The following is a 15,445-nucleotide window of genomic DNA, read 5'->3' as shown; positions in this document are numbered from 1 at the left end:
CATACAGGAGCGGATGCCAAAAGCGGAGACCAACAACCCAAAACATGGCCATCAACCACGAAACCAGATCACAACCCAAATTGTTCAATATGAAGTAAATTAATTATGTGGTTTAGGATAATTTATAGAGTAAATTGCTGGCAGGTAAATTAATTATAATCTGAAGTAAATTAATTATGTGGTTTAGTTTCTGGCAGGTTTAGTATATTGAAAGACCAGTATAGTTTCTTGAAAGACCAGTAAAAGACCAGTATAATCCCGATGTGAGACAAATTGTTCACACACACTCTAGTTTTTGGCAGGTTTAGTTTCTTGAAAGACTAGTATAACGTAAAGAAAAAAGTTCTCACGTAGGCCAATTGTTTTCAAACAATCGCGATTTGCGAACATTGCTTTTCAAACATGATTTATGAAAAAACAGATACAGTTACGTTAACATGATTTAAGAAAAACTGCAACATTATTATATAATACAATTAGAGTATTTCTTGTCTTCAGTAATTCAAAAACCCTTCATTTAAGATATATTTACAATGGTGCCAATGTTGTAATTTCCAAATTATTTTTTCATCACACAGCAATAGTGAAACGATTGAATGGATAGTATGGTCCTTGTCATTATTTGTTTTTGTTTTATAGTATGGTTTATATACTTATTTCCTTTAGGTTTGTATACATTATTTTTTAATATGAAGGTTTTGTTTATTTTTTGGGTCTTTGAATAAAAGCTTTTGCTACAAATCCGAGTTTATCTACATTTTATGGCAGTACATGGTATAAGTTTGCATTTGTTTTTGCCTGCATTTTACGTCACGTGACGATATAAATTAGCGTTTTTTGCTTTACAATTTTTCTCGGTTTTGTTTGTCGTTTTCTTACTACTTAATATGGTTTTACGAACCCCGCACCCGCAACACGGGAGTTAAACACCAGTACTGTATACAATTTAGGTATCTTCCCATGAACATTATATCAATTGGACAAGCATTAGATCTTATTTACATTAATGCCAAATGACCTTTTGTTCACAGTCACCAGGAGACCACTTGTATTACTCAATCAAAGCCCATAAGCAGGAGACCACTTGTATTACTAAGTATTAATAAGAGTGTATGAACGACTTAAGTGACATCTTTTTTTATTTTTGTAGACCCGTTGGAGGTGGGATCCGGCAAGCGAGCAACTCATACATGAAGGGTTTATTAACGTGCTAAAGACACGTTATAGTGACATAATGAGGCATTTGAGAATAACCTCCACAAGGATGGCATTAGTTGTTCGACCAGATATGGATCCAAAAAATTATATACAATTTGACATAATTCATGATTATCCGCCTCATTCAATGTCTCTTGAAGTATGGTGTGAATTGTGTAGGGTAAGCGAGTTAGTACCCTTTTTTTTCTTATCATTATTGCCTTTAACATATGATACAAACATATACATACACACTCTTTATAGCGTTGGAACACAACTGGTTGGATTAACAAGTCCATTAGTGGGTCAAGAAACCGCAGAAGCGCTGATACGAGTGGGAAGTCATCGCGACACACGGGTGGATCAATGGGATATGCTGAGCGTCGTGCCCGAATGGTAAGCTAATCATACTTGTAATCTTAAGTAATTTGTTTTACTTCAACATTTAACATTAACTGCACTCTATTTTATGTAGAAAAGGAAAATGAACGAGGAACCCAATTTTAAACAAATATTTATGGAAACCCACCTCACTAAAGAATGCAAACAAAAATTACGGGACGGGGAGATTGACATATATAACTTGGAGGAATTGAAGTTTTGTACGAAACGAGCCGAAAAAGTATATGTAAGTTATCTTTATTATTTGAGTATTATTTTGTTGTTATAGTTAACTTTTATTATGTTGGGAGTTTTACATATATTCCCTTATGTAATAAATGATCTTAATAGGGGAAAATATGTAAATGATCGTATTATTTTTATATAATTTCCGTATCTATTGCAGTTACAATCACGTTGTTTTGATAAATTGTAGGGGCATTATTTGAGTGCGATGGAAAATGTTTACTGTCACACCCCCCAAATTCCACCTGCGGATAACACCCGCTTCGAGGGCGTGACTGACCAGGATCCAGCCACCAATTATACTAAGCATTGGCTAATGTTTAAGTAATACTTACTAACCATAAGATTAGCAAATATCAAGTTCAATATTCAAAGTCTTAAGTTCAGAGTATATGTAGCAGAAGCATAATTAACAGTTTTAAACAATGTTCATAAGGTAAGCATAATAAATGCCCAACACACGGGCAGACGACCACTACACATCCCAAGTAGCTGCTCCAGTCACTGGCCACCTGCAAGCATGCAGTAAAGGGGTCAACAATAATGCTGAGTGAGTTCACTAGTTGTCCAGTTTTAATTACCAAAAACTTGTTTCACCAGTTAATTTATCCGTTTATACATGCCATGGGGAGCTACCCCAAAAGTTAGCGACTAAACTGTTTTTCCAATACCGAACACTAGGTAACCGAATGCGTTTCCGCAGGATGCCCCGATGTCAATGTTCTATCATCATTGACGGATGCCTGAGTACATTAGTTCACGACCGATCCCATACCATGGCACGGTGTGAGGCTGGTAAGACCTAAATAGCGCTATCAACTAATAACCCGTTCGCCTGGCACCGGCGACTAATCGGTATTATGTAGTAGGGACTTGAGTGATAGAGTTGCGTTTAGTGCCGTTAGTTGCAATCCGTATAAACAGTAATTAACTAAAAGGGTTTCCCAATACAAGGGAAGATAAAGTAAGTTTGTTTCCCAATAACTAGGGAAGGAATGTAGACGGTATCCCCTTTTACAAGGGGATAGGGTTGTTGTAGTCTCGTGTCCCAAACCACCGGGACGCATGCTTTTAAGTTGTGAACTCACCTTGGGTTGCTCGGTATGATACGTTACTTGGTTAAGTATGTTGGTCACTACGTCCTAACATGGTTACCAAATATGGGTCAAGTCGGGTACAAGTAAACACGTATACACACAGTAACATGTAGACATACAAACAGTAGCAGATCAGTAAACAACCCAAACAATAGACAGCCCAACAGTTAAGGCCCAAAACAGCAAAACAGTCAAAGCCCAATACACAAAACAGCCCAGTCGAAACTAAGGTGGTTGCGACTCGCAACCGAGGTTGCGACTCGCAACCGAGGTCTCGGTCCAACACGTTTTGGTTACGACTCGTAACCGGAGATTGCGACTTAGCAGGTGTGGTTGCGACTCGCAACCAGGTTTGATGCGTGCTGATTGCGACTCGCAACTGGGAGGTTTCGACCGGTCATGCGTGGTTTCGAGTAGCAACCAAAGGTTGCGACTCGCAACCGTGATAACGTGCATGGCAATCCCTTCTAGAACCTGTCATTTTGTACGAACCAATAGAATTGCATTTTCATGAAACCAATATGTACCATTTCCACTAAAACATGTTTGTTTGTCTGATCATTAGCCAAAACAGATCAAATATACACATTTCAAAAATATTCCAAAGGCATTCAAATTGTTCTTCATGTTCATCATCATCATTTTACATAACATTCAAGCAATAAGCTGAAAATCATTCAAACAACGACATACTACTAAAACCCAAAACCGTGCACTTAAAACCTCATAATCAAGCCCTTGATATGATCATTCAAGCAATTAGCACATATCCGAAACATACATTTATAATGACCACAATCTATCTAAACTTCCTAACAAACTGAGATATACACAAACCGGAATCACAATAATTTGCAAAACAACAAGCATCTTTTTAATCATCAACATCACAAGCACAAACCAATAAGGATCATATTAAAGCCAAACACTAACCGGTTATCCATTTAACACATTTTGATCCACACAAACATGTCGAACAAACATCATCCATACACAAGAATCATAGTAACACACAACATATATTTATCCTAGTGACCTTATTAACACATAAACATCTAGAAAGAGCTAAAACCACTAACCGGTTATAGATTCAAGGTGTGTGGGTATGATGGATCGATGAATGAGCTTCCGGTTGGTGGTTCCGAGCTAAAGCCGAGTATGTTCTTGATGTTGGTTGAACCCGAGAAGAAGAAGAGGGATTGTAGTGTTGTGCTAGGGTTTTAGGGTTTAGTGAAGAAGAGAGTGAATGAGGGAGAGTGTGATGAGTGTTGTAAAAATGGTTAAGGGAGGTGGGGTTGGGTTTATATAATGTACCGAGTTGGGCTAGGGGGTTTCCGGGTTGGGTTTAATTCCTACAAGGCCAAGGCCTAGCCGGCCCATTACTAATGTTCACTCGAGACCGTGGTCTCGAGTCGGGTTGCTTGTGGTTTCGGCTCATATGTATTACACACACATATATATATATATATATATATATATATATATATATATATATACATATCTAAATACACCAATACGTAGATACACATAACATGTAACACGAAAGTTCACGGGTTTTCATTTAATAAATATACACACGTAAGTTACATCGAAGGATTATCCGGGAAAGTCCGAAGTGTCACATTATCCCCAAGTTTTAGGAACTTTCGTCCCGAAAGTTAAAGCAGCCACTGTCAAGCTAGTGTAAATGAAAGCGTTTCAACGGGGTGTCACATCATCCCCCCGTTAGTTTGGAATTTCGTCCCGAAATTCGGCTGTAGCTTCAGTGCTGGGGTTTTCGTTTGGGAACAACTGGGGATACTTGTGCTTCATCTGGTCTTCCCGCTCCCAGGTATACTCTGGGCCACGTCGCGAGTTCCAACGGACTCGTACAAGAGGTATCTGGCTACGTTTGAGGGTTTTGATCACTCGATCCGTGATCTCGATCGGTTCCTCAGTAAAGTGTAGCTGTTCGTCAATCGTTAGTTCCTTAAAAGGAATTACAAGTGTTTCATCCGACAAACACTTCTTCAGGTTGGATACGTGAAAAACGTTGTGCACCGCACTCAGTTCTTCAGGCAGGTTCAATCTATAAGCAACCTTACCGATCTTCTCGGTAATTTCGAATGGTCCGATATATCGCGGATTAAGCTTGCCCCGTTTACCAAAGCGGACCACGCCCTTCCAGGGTGAGACTTTAAGTAGAACCCGGTCACCGACCTGGAATTCCAAGGGTTTCCTACGCTTATCAGCGTAGCTCTTCTGACGGTCACGAGCTGCCGCCATGCGTTGTCTGATCTGGGCAATCTTTTCCGTTGTTTCTATCACCATCTCTGGGCCTGTGATTTGACTATCACCGATTTCTGCCCAGCAGAGAGGTGACCGGCATTTACGTCCGTACAATGCCTCAAAAGGTGCTGCCTGAATACTAGTGTGGTAGCTGTTGTTGTAAGAGAACTCTACTAGCGGTAGATGCTTCTCCCAATTCTTGCCAAAGTCGATCACACACGCTCTAAGCATGTCTTCTAGGGTTTGGATGGTACGTTCGGACTGTCCATCCGTTTGCGGGTGATAAGCAGTGCTCATATCCAAACGTGAGCCAAAGCATTTGTGCATAGCTTGCCACAATTCCGAGGTAAATCGAGCGTCTCGGTCAGAAATAATCGAGGTTGGCACTCCGTGCCTCGAAACTACTTCCTTTAAGTAAATCTCCGCCAGGGTAGAAAACTTGTCCGTTTCTTTAATAGCCAGAAAGTGCGCGGACTTGGTCAGTCGATCTACTATTACCCAAATAGCATCATTTCCGCGTTGAGATCTAGGTAACCCTGTAACAAAATCCATGGAAATTTGCTCCCATTTCCATTTCGGGATTTCTGGTTGTTGGAGTAGACCTGCCGGCTTCTGGTATTCTGTCTTGACTCTCGCGCAAGTCAAGCATTTGCTGACGTATGTTGCTATGTGGGCCTTCATACCAGGCCACCAGTACGTAGTCTTCAAATCGTGGTACATCTTGTCCGAACCAGGATGTACTGAGTAGCGGGACTTGTGGGCTTCGCCCATCACGAGTTCACGTAAACCTCCAAAGAGTGGAACCCAAATGCGTCCTGTTACATAGTAAGCACCATCTTCTTTCTGCGCTAGTTGCTGCCTCGACCCTCGCAGAGACTCAGCCCTGATGTTTTCCGGCTTCAATGCTTCAACTTGAGCATTTCGAATCTGGGTAGGGAGGTTAGACTGGATGGTAAGTTGCAGTGCTCGCACGCGCTTTGGTACGGTGTCCTTTCGGCTGAGGGCGTCTGCCACGACATTGGCTTTGCCCGGATGATACTTGATGGCGCATTCGTAGTCATTCAAGAGTTCGACCCATCGACGCTGTCGCATGTTCAATTCCTTTTGCCTAAAGATATGCTCGAGACTCCTGTGATCGGTGTAAATAGTGCACTTGGTACCGTACAGGTAATGTCTCCATATCTTAAGAGCAAAAATCACTGCTCCCAGTTCCAAGTCATGCGTCGTGTAGTTCTTTTCATGCGCCTTGAGTTGTCGAGAGGCGTAGGCAATAACTTTCTCGCGTTGCATTAACACGCAACCGTGTCCATGAATAGACGCATCGCAGTAAACCACAAAGTCGTCAGTACCTTCAGGTAGTGAGAGAATAAGAGCGCTACAGAGGTTATCCTTAAGCCTCTGAAAAGCAGATTCCTGAGCTGCATTCCACTTGTAGGCGACGCCTTTTTGAGTGAGAGTTGTGAGGGGTTGTGCAATCTTCGAGAATCCCTGAATGAATCTGCGGTAGTAGCCCGCCAAACCCAAAAATTGGCGAACTTCAGTGGGAGTCTTAGGCGTAGGCCAGTTCTTTATCGATTCGATCTTAGCGGGGTCGACGTGAATTCCGTTCTTGTTAACCACATGGCCGAGGAAATGGACTTCTCGAAGCCAGAAGTCACATTTAGAGAATTTGGCGTACAGTTGCTCGTTGCGAAGGAGTTCCAGAATAAGACGTAAGTGTTGTTCATGCTCCTCTTGACTTTTCGAATAAATCAGGATGTCGTCGATAAACACAATCACGAATTTATCGAGGTAAGGCTTACATACGCGGTTCATAAGATCCATGAACACTGCCGGCGCATTGGTCATTCCAAAAGGCATGACGAGGAACTCGTAATGACCATAACGAGTCCTGAATGCAGTCTTGGAAATGTCTTCGTTACGAACTCTCAGCTGATGATAGCCTGATCGCAGGTCAATCTTTGAATAGTAGCTCGATCCTTGCAGCTGATCGAATAGGTCGTCGATGCGCGGGAGAGGGTAACGATTCTTGATGGTAACCTTGTTCAACTCACGGTAGTCGATGCACATTCGGAATGTGCCATCCTTTTTCTTGACAAAAAGTACTGGTGCTCCCCAGGGTGATGAACTAGGACGGATAAATCCTTTATCCAATAGTTCTTGTAGTTGCGTAGAGAGTTCCTTCAGTTCTGCAGGGGCTAAACGATACGGTGTACGAGGTATGGGTGCTGCTCCGTGAGCTAGCTCGATTTGAAATTCGACCTGACGATGAGGAGGGAGTCCAGATAGTTCCTCAGGAAATACCTCGGGATAGTCGCGTACTACAGGAAAATCTTCAATCCTCTTTTCCTTTTCGTGGGTGTTGGTGACAAGTGCTAGGATAGCGGTGTGCCCTTTCTGCAAACACTTCTGGGCTTTCAGAAGCGAGATAATGCCTGTGACCTCTCCACCTTTGTTGCCTTTGACGATGAGGGGTTGACCAGAACGGCGAGGTATACGAACTGCTTTCTCTTGACAGAGGATCTCAGCGCGATGTTTGGATAACCAATCCATACCAATGACGACGTCGAAGCTTCCAAGTTTGACAGGGAAAAGATCGATACTAAACGTATGGCCAGACAATTCTAGGGTGCAGTCGTGGATCACATGCGTGGCCTCGATGCTCTTACCATTAGCTATCTCGACGATGTGCTTAGAACTTAATAATGCGGGCGAGTGCTTAAGTTTCTTACTAATGCGAAGGGATACATAACTGGCATCGGCACCGGAATCAAATAACACAGAAACATAACGATCATCAAGTAGGAACTTACCCGCCACGACGTTGGGGTCGTTCCTTGCTTCTCCAGCTCCAATCACGAAAGCTCTGCCCCTTGCATTTCCAGCATTGTTATTCTGCTCATTGTTCCCAGCTCCCTGATTGTTGTTGCGATTCTGATTCAGTTCAGGGCAATCCTTCCGCATGTGCCCTGTTACCCCACATTTAAAACAAGCTCTGTTGTTTCCCTGCTGCTGTTGCTGTTGGGGTTGTTGCTGATTCTGCCTTGCTGGGAACTGACTTCTGCAATCCTTTGCTTCGTGCCCCATCTTGTGGCATCGCTGACACTGACCCTTGTTGCATGCCCCATTGTGGTGCCTGTTACACTTGTTGCACTTAGGGTAGTTTCCCCGGTAGCCACCCTGTTGCTGAGTGCCCTTGTTGTTGTCAGTTTTCCTTTGCTGTGCTGGGGCTTGAGTAGGGTTAGCATCTTTGCCCTGATTTCCATCCCACTTTCGTTTACCATCACTAGAACTTCCTTCCGCAGCACTGATCCTTTTGGGCAACCTGCCCTCTTCCACGGCCTGATCAGTGAGTTTGTGGGCAAGTCGAACGATCGGCTGAATGGTAGTGTGGTTGGCTGAAGTTACATGGCTTCGAATTTCTGGAGCCAGACCCTTGATGTACAGTTCGATCCTTCGGTACATGGGTCGAGACAAGTTCGGGCAGAGAGCAGCATAGTCGTTGGACAGCTTCGTGTAGGTCTCAATCTCAGACCCAACCATCTTGAGTTCATAGTACTCATTCTCCAGCTTGTGGATGTCATCCCGGTGACAGTACTCTTCCTTGATCATATCCTTGAAATCTTCCCACGCAGTGGCGTTTGCAGTCTCCAAACCAAGCATTTGAATTTGCGCCTTCCACCATGAAAGTGCGCTTCCCTCTAGAGTACCAGTAGCAAATTTCACCCAACTAGCAGGGGGACACTCGCAGACAGCGAAAACAGCTTCGACCTTCTCAATCCAGTGCAGAAGGCCTATGGCACCCTCCGTGCCATTGAAAGGAAGAGGCTTGCAATCCATGAAGGTCTTGAAGGTACAGACACGTGGTTGCACAGGTGCAGGCTGACCTGTTGTGAGGAGTGAAGCGAAATAGGTTTAGAGGCGAAAAGACGATGTGGCGGTAGGATCTAAACATCCTAAAACAACGAGTTTACCTATAGGGTGAGCTGCGAAAGCTGCAGCCACAGTGTTGAGCAGGTTTGTGAGCTGAGCCTGAGTCATGTTGACGTTTCCTCGTCCGCGTCCACTCATTGTCTTCATAACCAGAAAGCATAGTATGAGTGTGGTGTCGCAACATAGCGAGAATGAGATAGAAAAGAGAAGATGTATCTATCTATTCAGGCAAACTAGTACGTATAGTAAAGCAGAAAGCATAAGACAAGTGAGCAAGTAACTATGGGTTCGAGCTATGAGGTCAGATAAGTCGAGCCTCGTACTTGGAGTGTAGTGTCGTCACGAGTCACGGGTTATAGTCTGGTTTTTCTCAAAAAGATTTTTCCCCTTTTTAAAACCAAGTTCACTATAACCAATGGCTCTGATACCAATCTGTCACACCCCCCAAATTCCACCTGCGGATAACACCCGCTTCGAGGGCGTGACTGACCAGGATCCAGCCACCAATTATACTAAGCATTGGCTAATGTTTAAGTAATACTTACTAACCATAAGATTAGCAAATATCAAGTTCAATATTCAAAGTCTTAAGTTCAGAGTATATGTAGCGGAAGCATAATTAACAGTTTTAAACAATGTTCATAAGGTAAACATAATAAATGCCCAACACACGGGCAGACGACCACTACACATCCCAAGTAGCTGCTCCAGTCACTGGCCACCTGCAAGCATGCAGTAAAGGGGTCAACAATAATGCTGAGTGAGTTCACTAGTTGTCCAGTTTTAATTACCAAAAACTTGTTTCACCAGTTAATTTATCCATTTATACATGCCATGGGGAGCTACCCCAAAAGTTAGCGACTAAACTGTTTTTCCAATACCGAACACTAGGTAACCGAATGCGTTTCCGCAGGATGCCCCGATGTCAATGTTCTATCATCATTGACGGATGCCTGAGTACATTAGTTCACGACCGATCCCATACCATGGCACGGTGTGAGGCTGGTAAGACCTAAATAGCGCTATCAACTAATAACCCGTTCGCCTGGCACCGGCGACTAATCGGTATTATGTAGTAGGGACTTGAGTGATAGAGTTGCGTTTAGTGCCGTTAGTTGCAATCCGTATAAACAGTAATTAACTAAAAGGGTTTCCCAATACAAGGGAAGATAAAGTAAGTTTGTTTCCCAATAACTAGGGAAGGAATGTAGACGGTATCCCCTTTTACAAGGGGATAGGGTTGTTGTAGTCTCGTGTCCCAAACCACCGGGACGCATGCTTTTAAGTTGTGAACTCACCTTGGGTTGCTCGGTATGATACGTTACTTGGTTAAGTATGTTGGTCACCACGTCCTAACATGGTTACCAAATATGGGTCAAGTCGGGTACAAGTAAACACGTATACACACAGTAACATGTAGACATACAAACAGTAGCAGATCAGTAAACAGCCCAAACAATAGACAGCCCAACAGTTAAGGCCCAAAACAGCAAAACTGTAACGCCCTGCGTTTTCAAACTTCCTACATTTAGAAACCTTACGTGAAATTCTAAATTTGGAAATCTTGTGTTCTTATAACCATTCTTTCATTGTAATCGTTGTAAAATACGGAACTTGCTTCGTAAATAAAACTTGTACATTACACTTTTTACCTAGTTAAATCATGTTTTATTTCATATTTCACCTTGTTACAAGTTAGGGGAAACATTGTTGCACATTATTACACAACTTAACTAACAAAATTACTCATTATAATGTTTTAAAAAAATAAAAAAATAAAGAAATATGGCAGCCCCAATTCAGCAAAATTCAGCCCATATAGTTGGGTTTTGTGGGCTAGTTTCAAGGTGTAACCCCTTCTAAACACTTCTAAAGCCCAACCCATTGAAACCCTAATCCTTCCCCCTATAAATACCACTTATAACCAGCCTCCCTACCACTTTTGCAACCCTAAAAACTCACAAAACATCCACCAAACCGTAGCTGAAAGCAAGGGTTCGAGTAGATTGACACCCCTTCACGAAAATGAGCATAACTCACTCAATTCTTATCCGATTCACTCGATTCTTTTTCCTACTTGCTTGTATAATCATGGGGTTCGATTCCTAGACTTCTCCTTGGAGAAATCAGACCTGGAAATGCCCCGAAATAGTCCATAAACTTTCTGTTTGTTTTTATGTTCATCAAAAACTTGTTTAAACCTATGCAACTTGTGTCCAACACATCTCATACCTATGTCCTAATGCTTACAACTTATCCCATGGTTGGTTAAGCTTAAAAACAAGGTTGAGACATTTAAAATCAGAGGATTAAACCTCATAAACTTGGTGTTTTGTTTAGGGTTTTTAACCCACAAGTCATGTCAAACTTTGTCTTTGATACATGAGTGATTATGGAACAACTTGGGTTGTCCAAACATACAATCCTCACATGATTTGATGATTTCTCTTAGTTAGTGTGTATATTTCTTATTCTTTATTGTATGTTCATGACCCTCCTTGGTTGTTTTTTTTACATCAAGTGTAGTGGTGAACACATAGAGGTGCCTAAATGGAAGACTTGATCTTCCTACCTCCTACATGACTTCTATGACATTTAGAGGTACCAAAATGAAGATTTTTAATCTTCTACCTCATGCTTGAACTATTGGACATATATTATATAACCTAAATATATTATTCGAATAATCGAATCTTTGATGATGAACTAGTGTTCATATGTCGGGGTACTAGATTACATCATCCTAGACTATGATAACTTGTCACGATTCTAATGGAACCTTGTTCCATGAAAACATCTAAACTCCTTCGAGTTTCCTAGTGTCAAGAACAAGCATCATATGTACTAAATGATTATTTTCCATGTTATTCTCATATCTTATTTTTATGTTGTTTTAAACACCGAATCTCGACTCTAAACATACTTGAACTTTAACCCTTATACATTCGGACTCTAAATCTCTACTCGTCAACAATTGGATAATCGGAAAACGTATGCAAACTTTGTGAGTATACTCGTATTTCCCCTTTTTACTTTTACCACTTTTGGGGTGTAACATGTTTACCTATTGAAAACTTACACATGAACACTTTGTTAAACACATGAACGTTCCTATAACATGCTTGTATATGTGATGGCTTGATACTTTAAACTTGGGTTATTCTTATGTGTTGAACTTATCATTAACTTCGTACGAGCCAAACCTTGACATATGTAGCGCTATAGGATTAACGACCCGCCCGTAAACTTGAGGTTATGTCTTGAGCATATTGCGTTTTCTTGGTTTGATATGTTAGACACATGCCATATTTAATGTTATCTTGAATCATATGCTTGCCATGAGGAATTGTTCACACTTTTTATCTTATGCTATGTACGTACCAAACTTGTATACTCGCCTTTGCTTTTGCATTGAATTGTATTTTTAAACATGTTACAGGTTGATGATGATGAAATGAAAACGGATAGCAAAGATGCCTAGATACTCACTTAGACGTTTAGGTTTAAAGTGTTGTATCAATTTTGTTTATGTTATGTTGAACAATGTTGTTATTTGCTTTTCTTATAATGTTTTGACAATTTATTTTGGAAATGAAATTGGGATTATTAAATTATTGTCACAAATAGCGTTATGATGTCTCGAGCAATCTTCACACTTCGTCTCATCCCGATGTTTCCGCCATTGGTTGGGGTGTGACAGATTGGTATCAGAGCCATAACTATAGGGAATTAGGAAAAGTAGGAATGCTTTAGCCTAGTCTATAGTTTTAGAGCCTTATTCTTATGTTTTACTTGAAACTACTTGCATGCTACCTTATTTGCTCTTATTTATTCTCTTTTGATCTTTTAAGCATATATGTCGCTTATGTGTTAACACTTGACATGCTATACTTGCTTTATTATGTGCTAATACATGTTTTATTGTCCCACTCATTATGTGCTATTCTTAATATGCTTCATTGTGAGTTTATATTTGTTGTTTATTCCTTTAACATACTCTTTCCCTCATGCATTTTACTCGACTATTCTAAATCCGTAAACACTCGAGACGAATTCACCAAAATAGGCGTGAAACCCACAATTTGGTGAACGACTCTCAATCTACATATTCTTTTTTTACACGAGATATCGCCATTAAGCTAGGAGTGAAATCCACATCTTAATGGTAAAACTCAAATTTCAAATTCTAGTGGACCCTCGTCAACATGTCGAAATTAAATTTTGACCCGACGAGTACCAACCACACTTAGGATACGAAATCGTCAAGTTAGGGGTGAAACCCGCACCTTGTCGACTAGTTCCACTCCTTGGTATTTTTTTTTATAAATCCCGCCAAGTCTCGAAACTTCGATTGATTTGGGACATGTAGTAACCGGAAGGGTAAATACCGTTAACCGACTTGTCGGCGAGAGTATTTTACCTATTAGGCCAAAGCATGCTTCTCAAATTCAAAAGACTTTTCGACCACTTTGGTTAGTCAAAGTTCCATTTGGAACACTCCAAACTTTGGTCAAACATGTGTTTCTATTGTTCATTTTATACGATGCAATCTTTCAACCTCGAGTTTACCTTTGATTTCTCTTTTCACACGCACAACATATCGAACCTTTTCGATACATTTATATATGCATGATTTTCATATAATTTAAATTCATATTCCTTGTAACAACTAGTGGAGAGGTATCATCGAGATTGGAGTGACTTCCTTACCTTGACGATTGACTCCACCCCTCTTCCCTTAAAACGACCTCACCAACGAGTTAGGGGTGATTCCCTTACCTAGGTGATCGTTACCAAAACATCTCTTCAAAAATATCTTATTATGCAAACTCGATCATATTTTATACCCAAATTGTTTATGATTATTCAAAATACCCACTCATACCGATTTCAAAATGCATTGTTTTATCAAACGTACTTCTTATTCTACAATCTATTTTCACTCAACTCATATACGCGAAATTCATAATCATGTCTTAAAACGTTTTATTGCTCGAACTTCAAAACCTTACGAAATGCTACCTATCAATTTAATCGGCTCAATGAAACTCTTGCCCATGAACTTCATATTCGACTTAATCACTAAAACATGCTCACCTTCTACTTTTAATCAAAATCCAACCAACCTTTCTCAAATACTTATAAGATCTTATAGAAGTTATATGATTGTTTTACCAAATACCCTTTTCAACATCAACAAATCATTTGTTAATTTTTTTAATCACTAAGTCCTTTTGCTAAATTTCTCTTCTAAGGATCCTAGTTTTCACAAGAACCTCCTAAATTCATAATTTCTTCTTTGATGAAACGAACTTACTTTTTAACGAAAACCTTTTTCCTACACCAATTTACAAAACACGTGCGCAAGAAGACTTCATAGGGACCGACCATTTTTTTTCGGATTACGTAAACCCTTTTAAACAAAATTAGCATTTCTATTTGTTACAAAATACGTTTTGCATAACCAACGAGTACTTTATGTTCCTTTACATATACAAACTATATTCTACCTTTCAAACCAGGCTCAATCTAATTTTGATTCGATAAACTCAACGTTTTGTTGGAACAACTATACATGCACATCGTCATACACATTTTAGTCGATATCTCGCGATAACACCATTTATATCGTTCGTATCTACATACTTAGCCTTTCTAATCCGCAATGCCTCAACGTACACTATATACGCAATATTTATTTTTTTATAACTACACCTATGTTCATACGTTTTATGCTTGTACTTATACGCATACTACTTATACGTTTTACGCTTCTGCTTATACACATACTACTTACACGTTTTATGTTTATGCTCATACATACATGCGTATTCATACTTAAACTTATGCTCATACTTTCATCCTTACTCATGGTTCATACATTCGTACCTATACGCGAGCGTAACCTGAGGGATTCGCTTGCGTGGGTCCCACACATACTTAAACATGGACTTGCTTATATACTATATTCTTGTACGTACACATTCTAAACTTTTTATGTATACCCTGATTCATACACAACTAGTACAAGCTATGCGGACCATGCGACGATCAAAATAATCACGGGTGCACACGGGATTATAGTGATAGGCGTATGAGAACCATAGAGTGTGCTACTGCGTATGGTAATACACAAAACGTAACATGACACCGAAGACAAAACGGACGTAACGTGGTCAAAACATGGTGGATACGCCGCTGGTACTTCCTATATATAAGGGTTTTCACCATGTTACCAAACTTTCGTAAAACGTGCCATGAGAAATTCAGTGTGTTGCAGACCTTTTGGACCTAATACAACTTCACGCAACTCACAAACGCAT

This window comes from Helianthus annuus, chromosome 13 (assembly GCF_002127325.2).
Source record: "Helianthus annuus cultivar XRQ/B chromosome 13, HanXRQr2.0-SUNRISE, whole genome shotgun sequence".
NCBI lineage: Eukaryota > Viridiplantae > Streptophyta > Magnoliopsida > Asterales > Asteraceae > Helianthus > Helianthus annuus.
Note: the sequence above shows the minus strand (reverse complement) of the source record.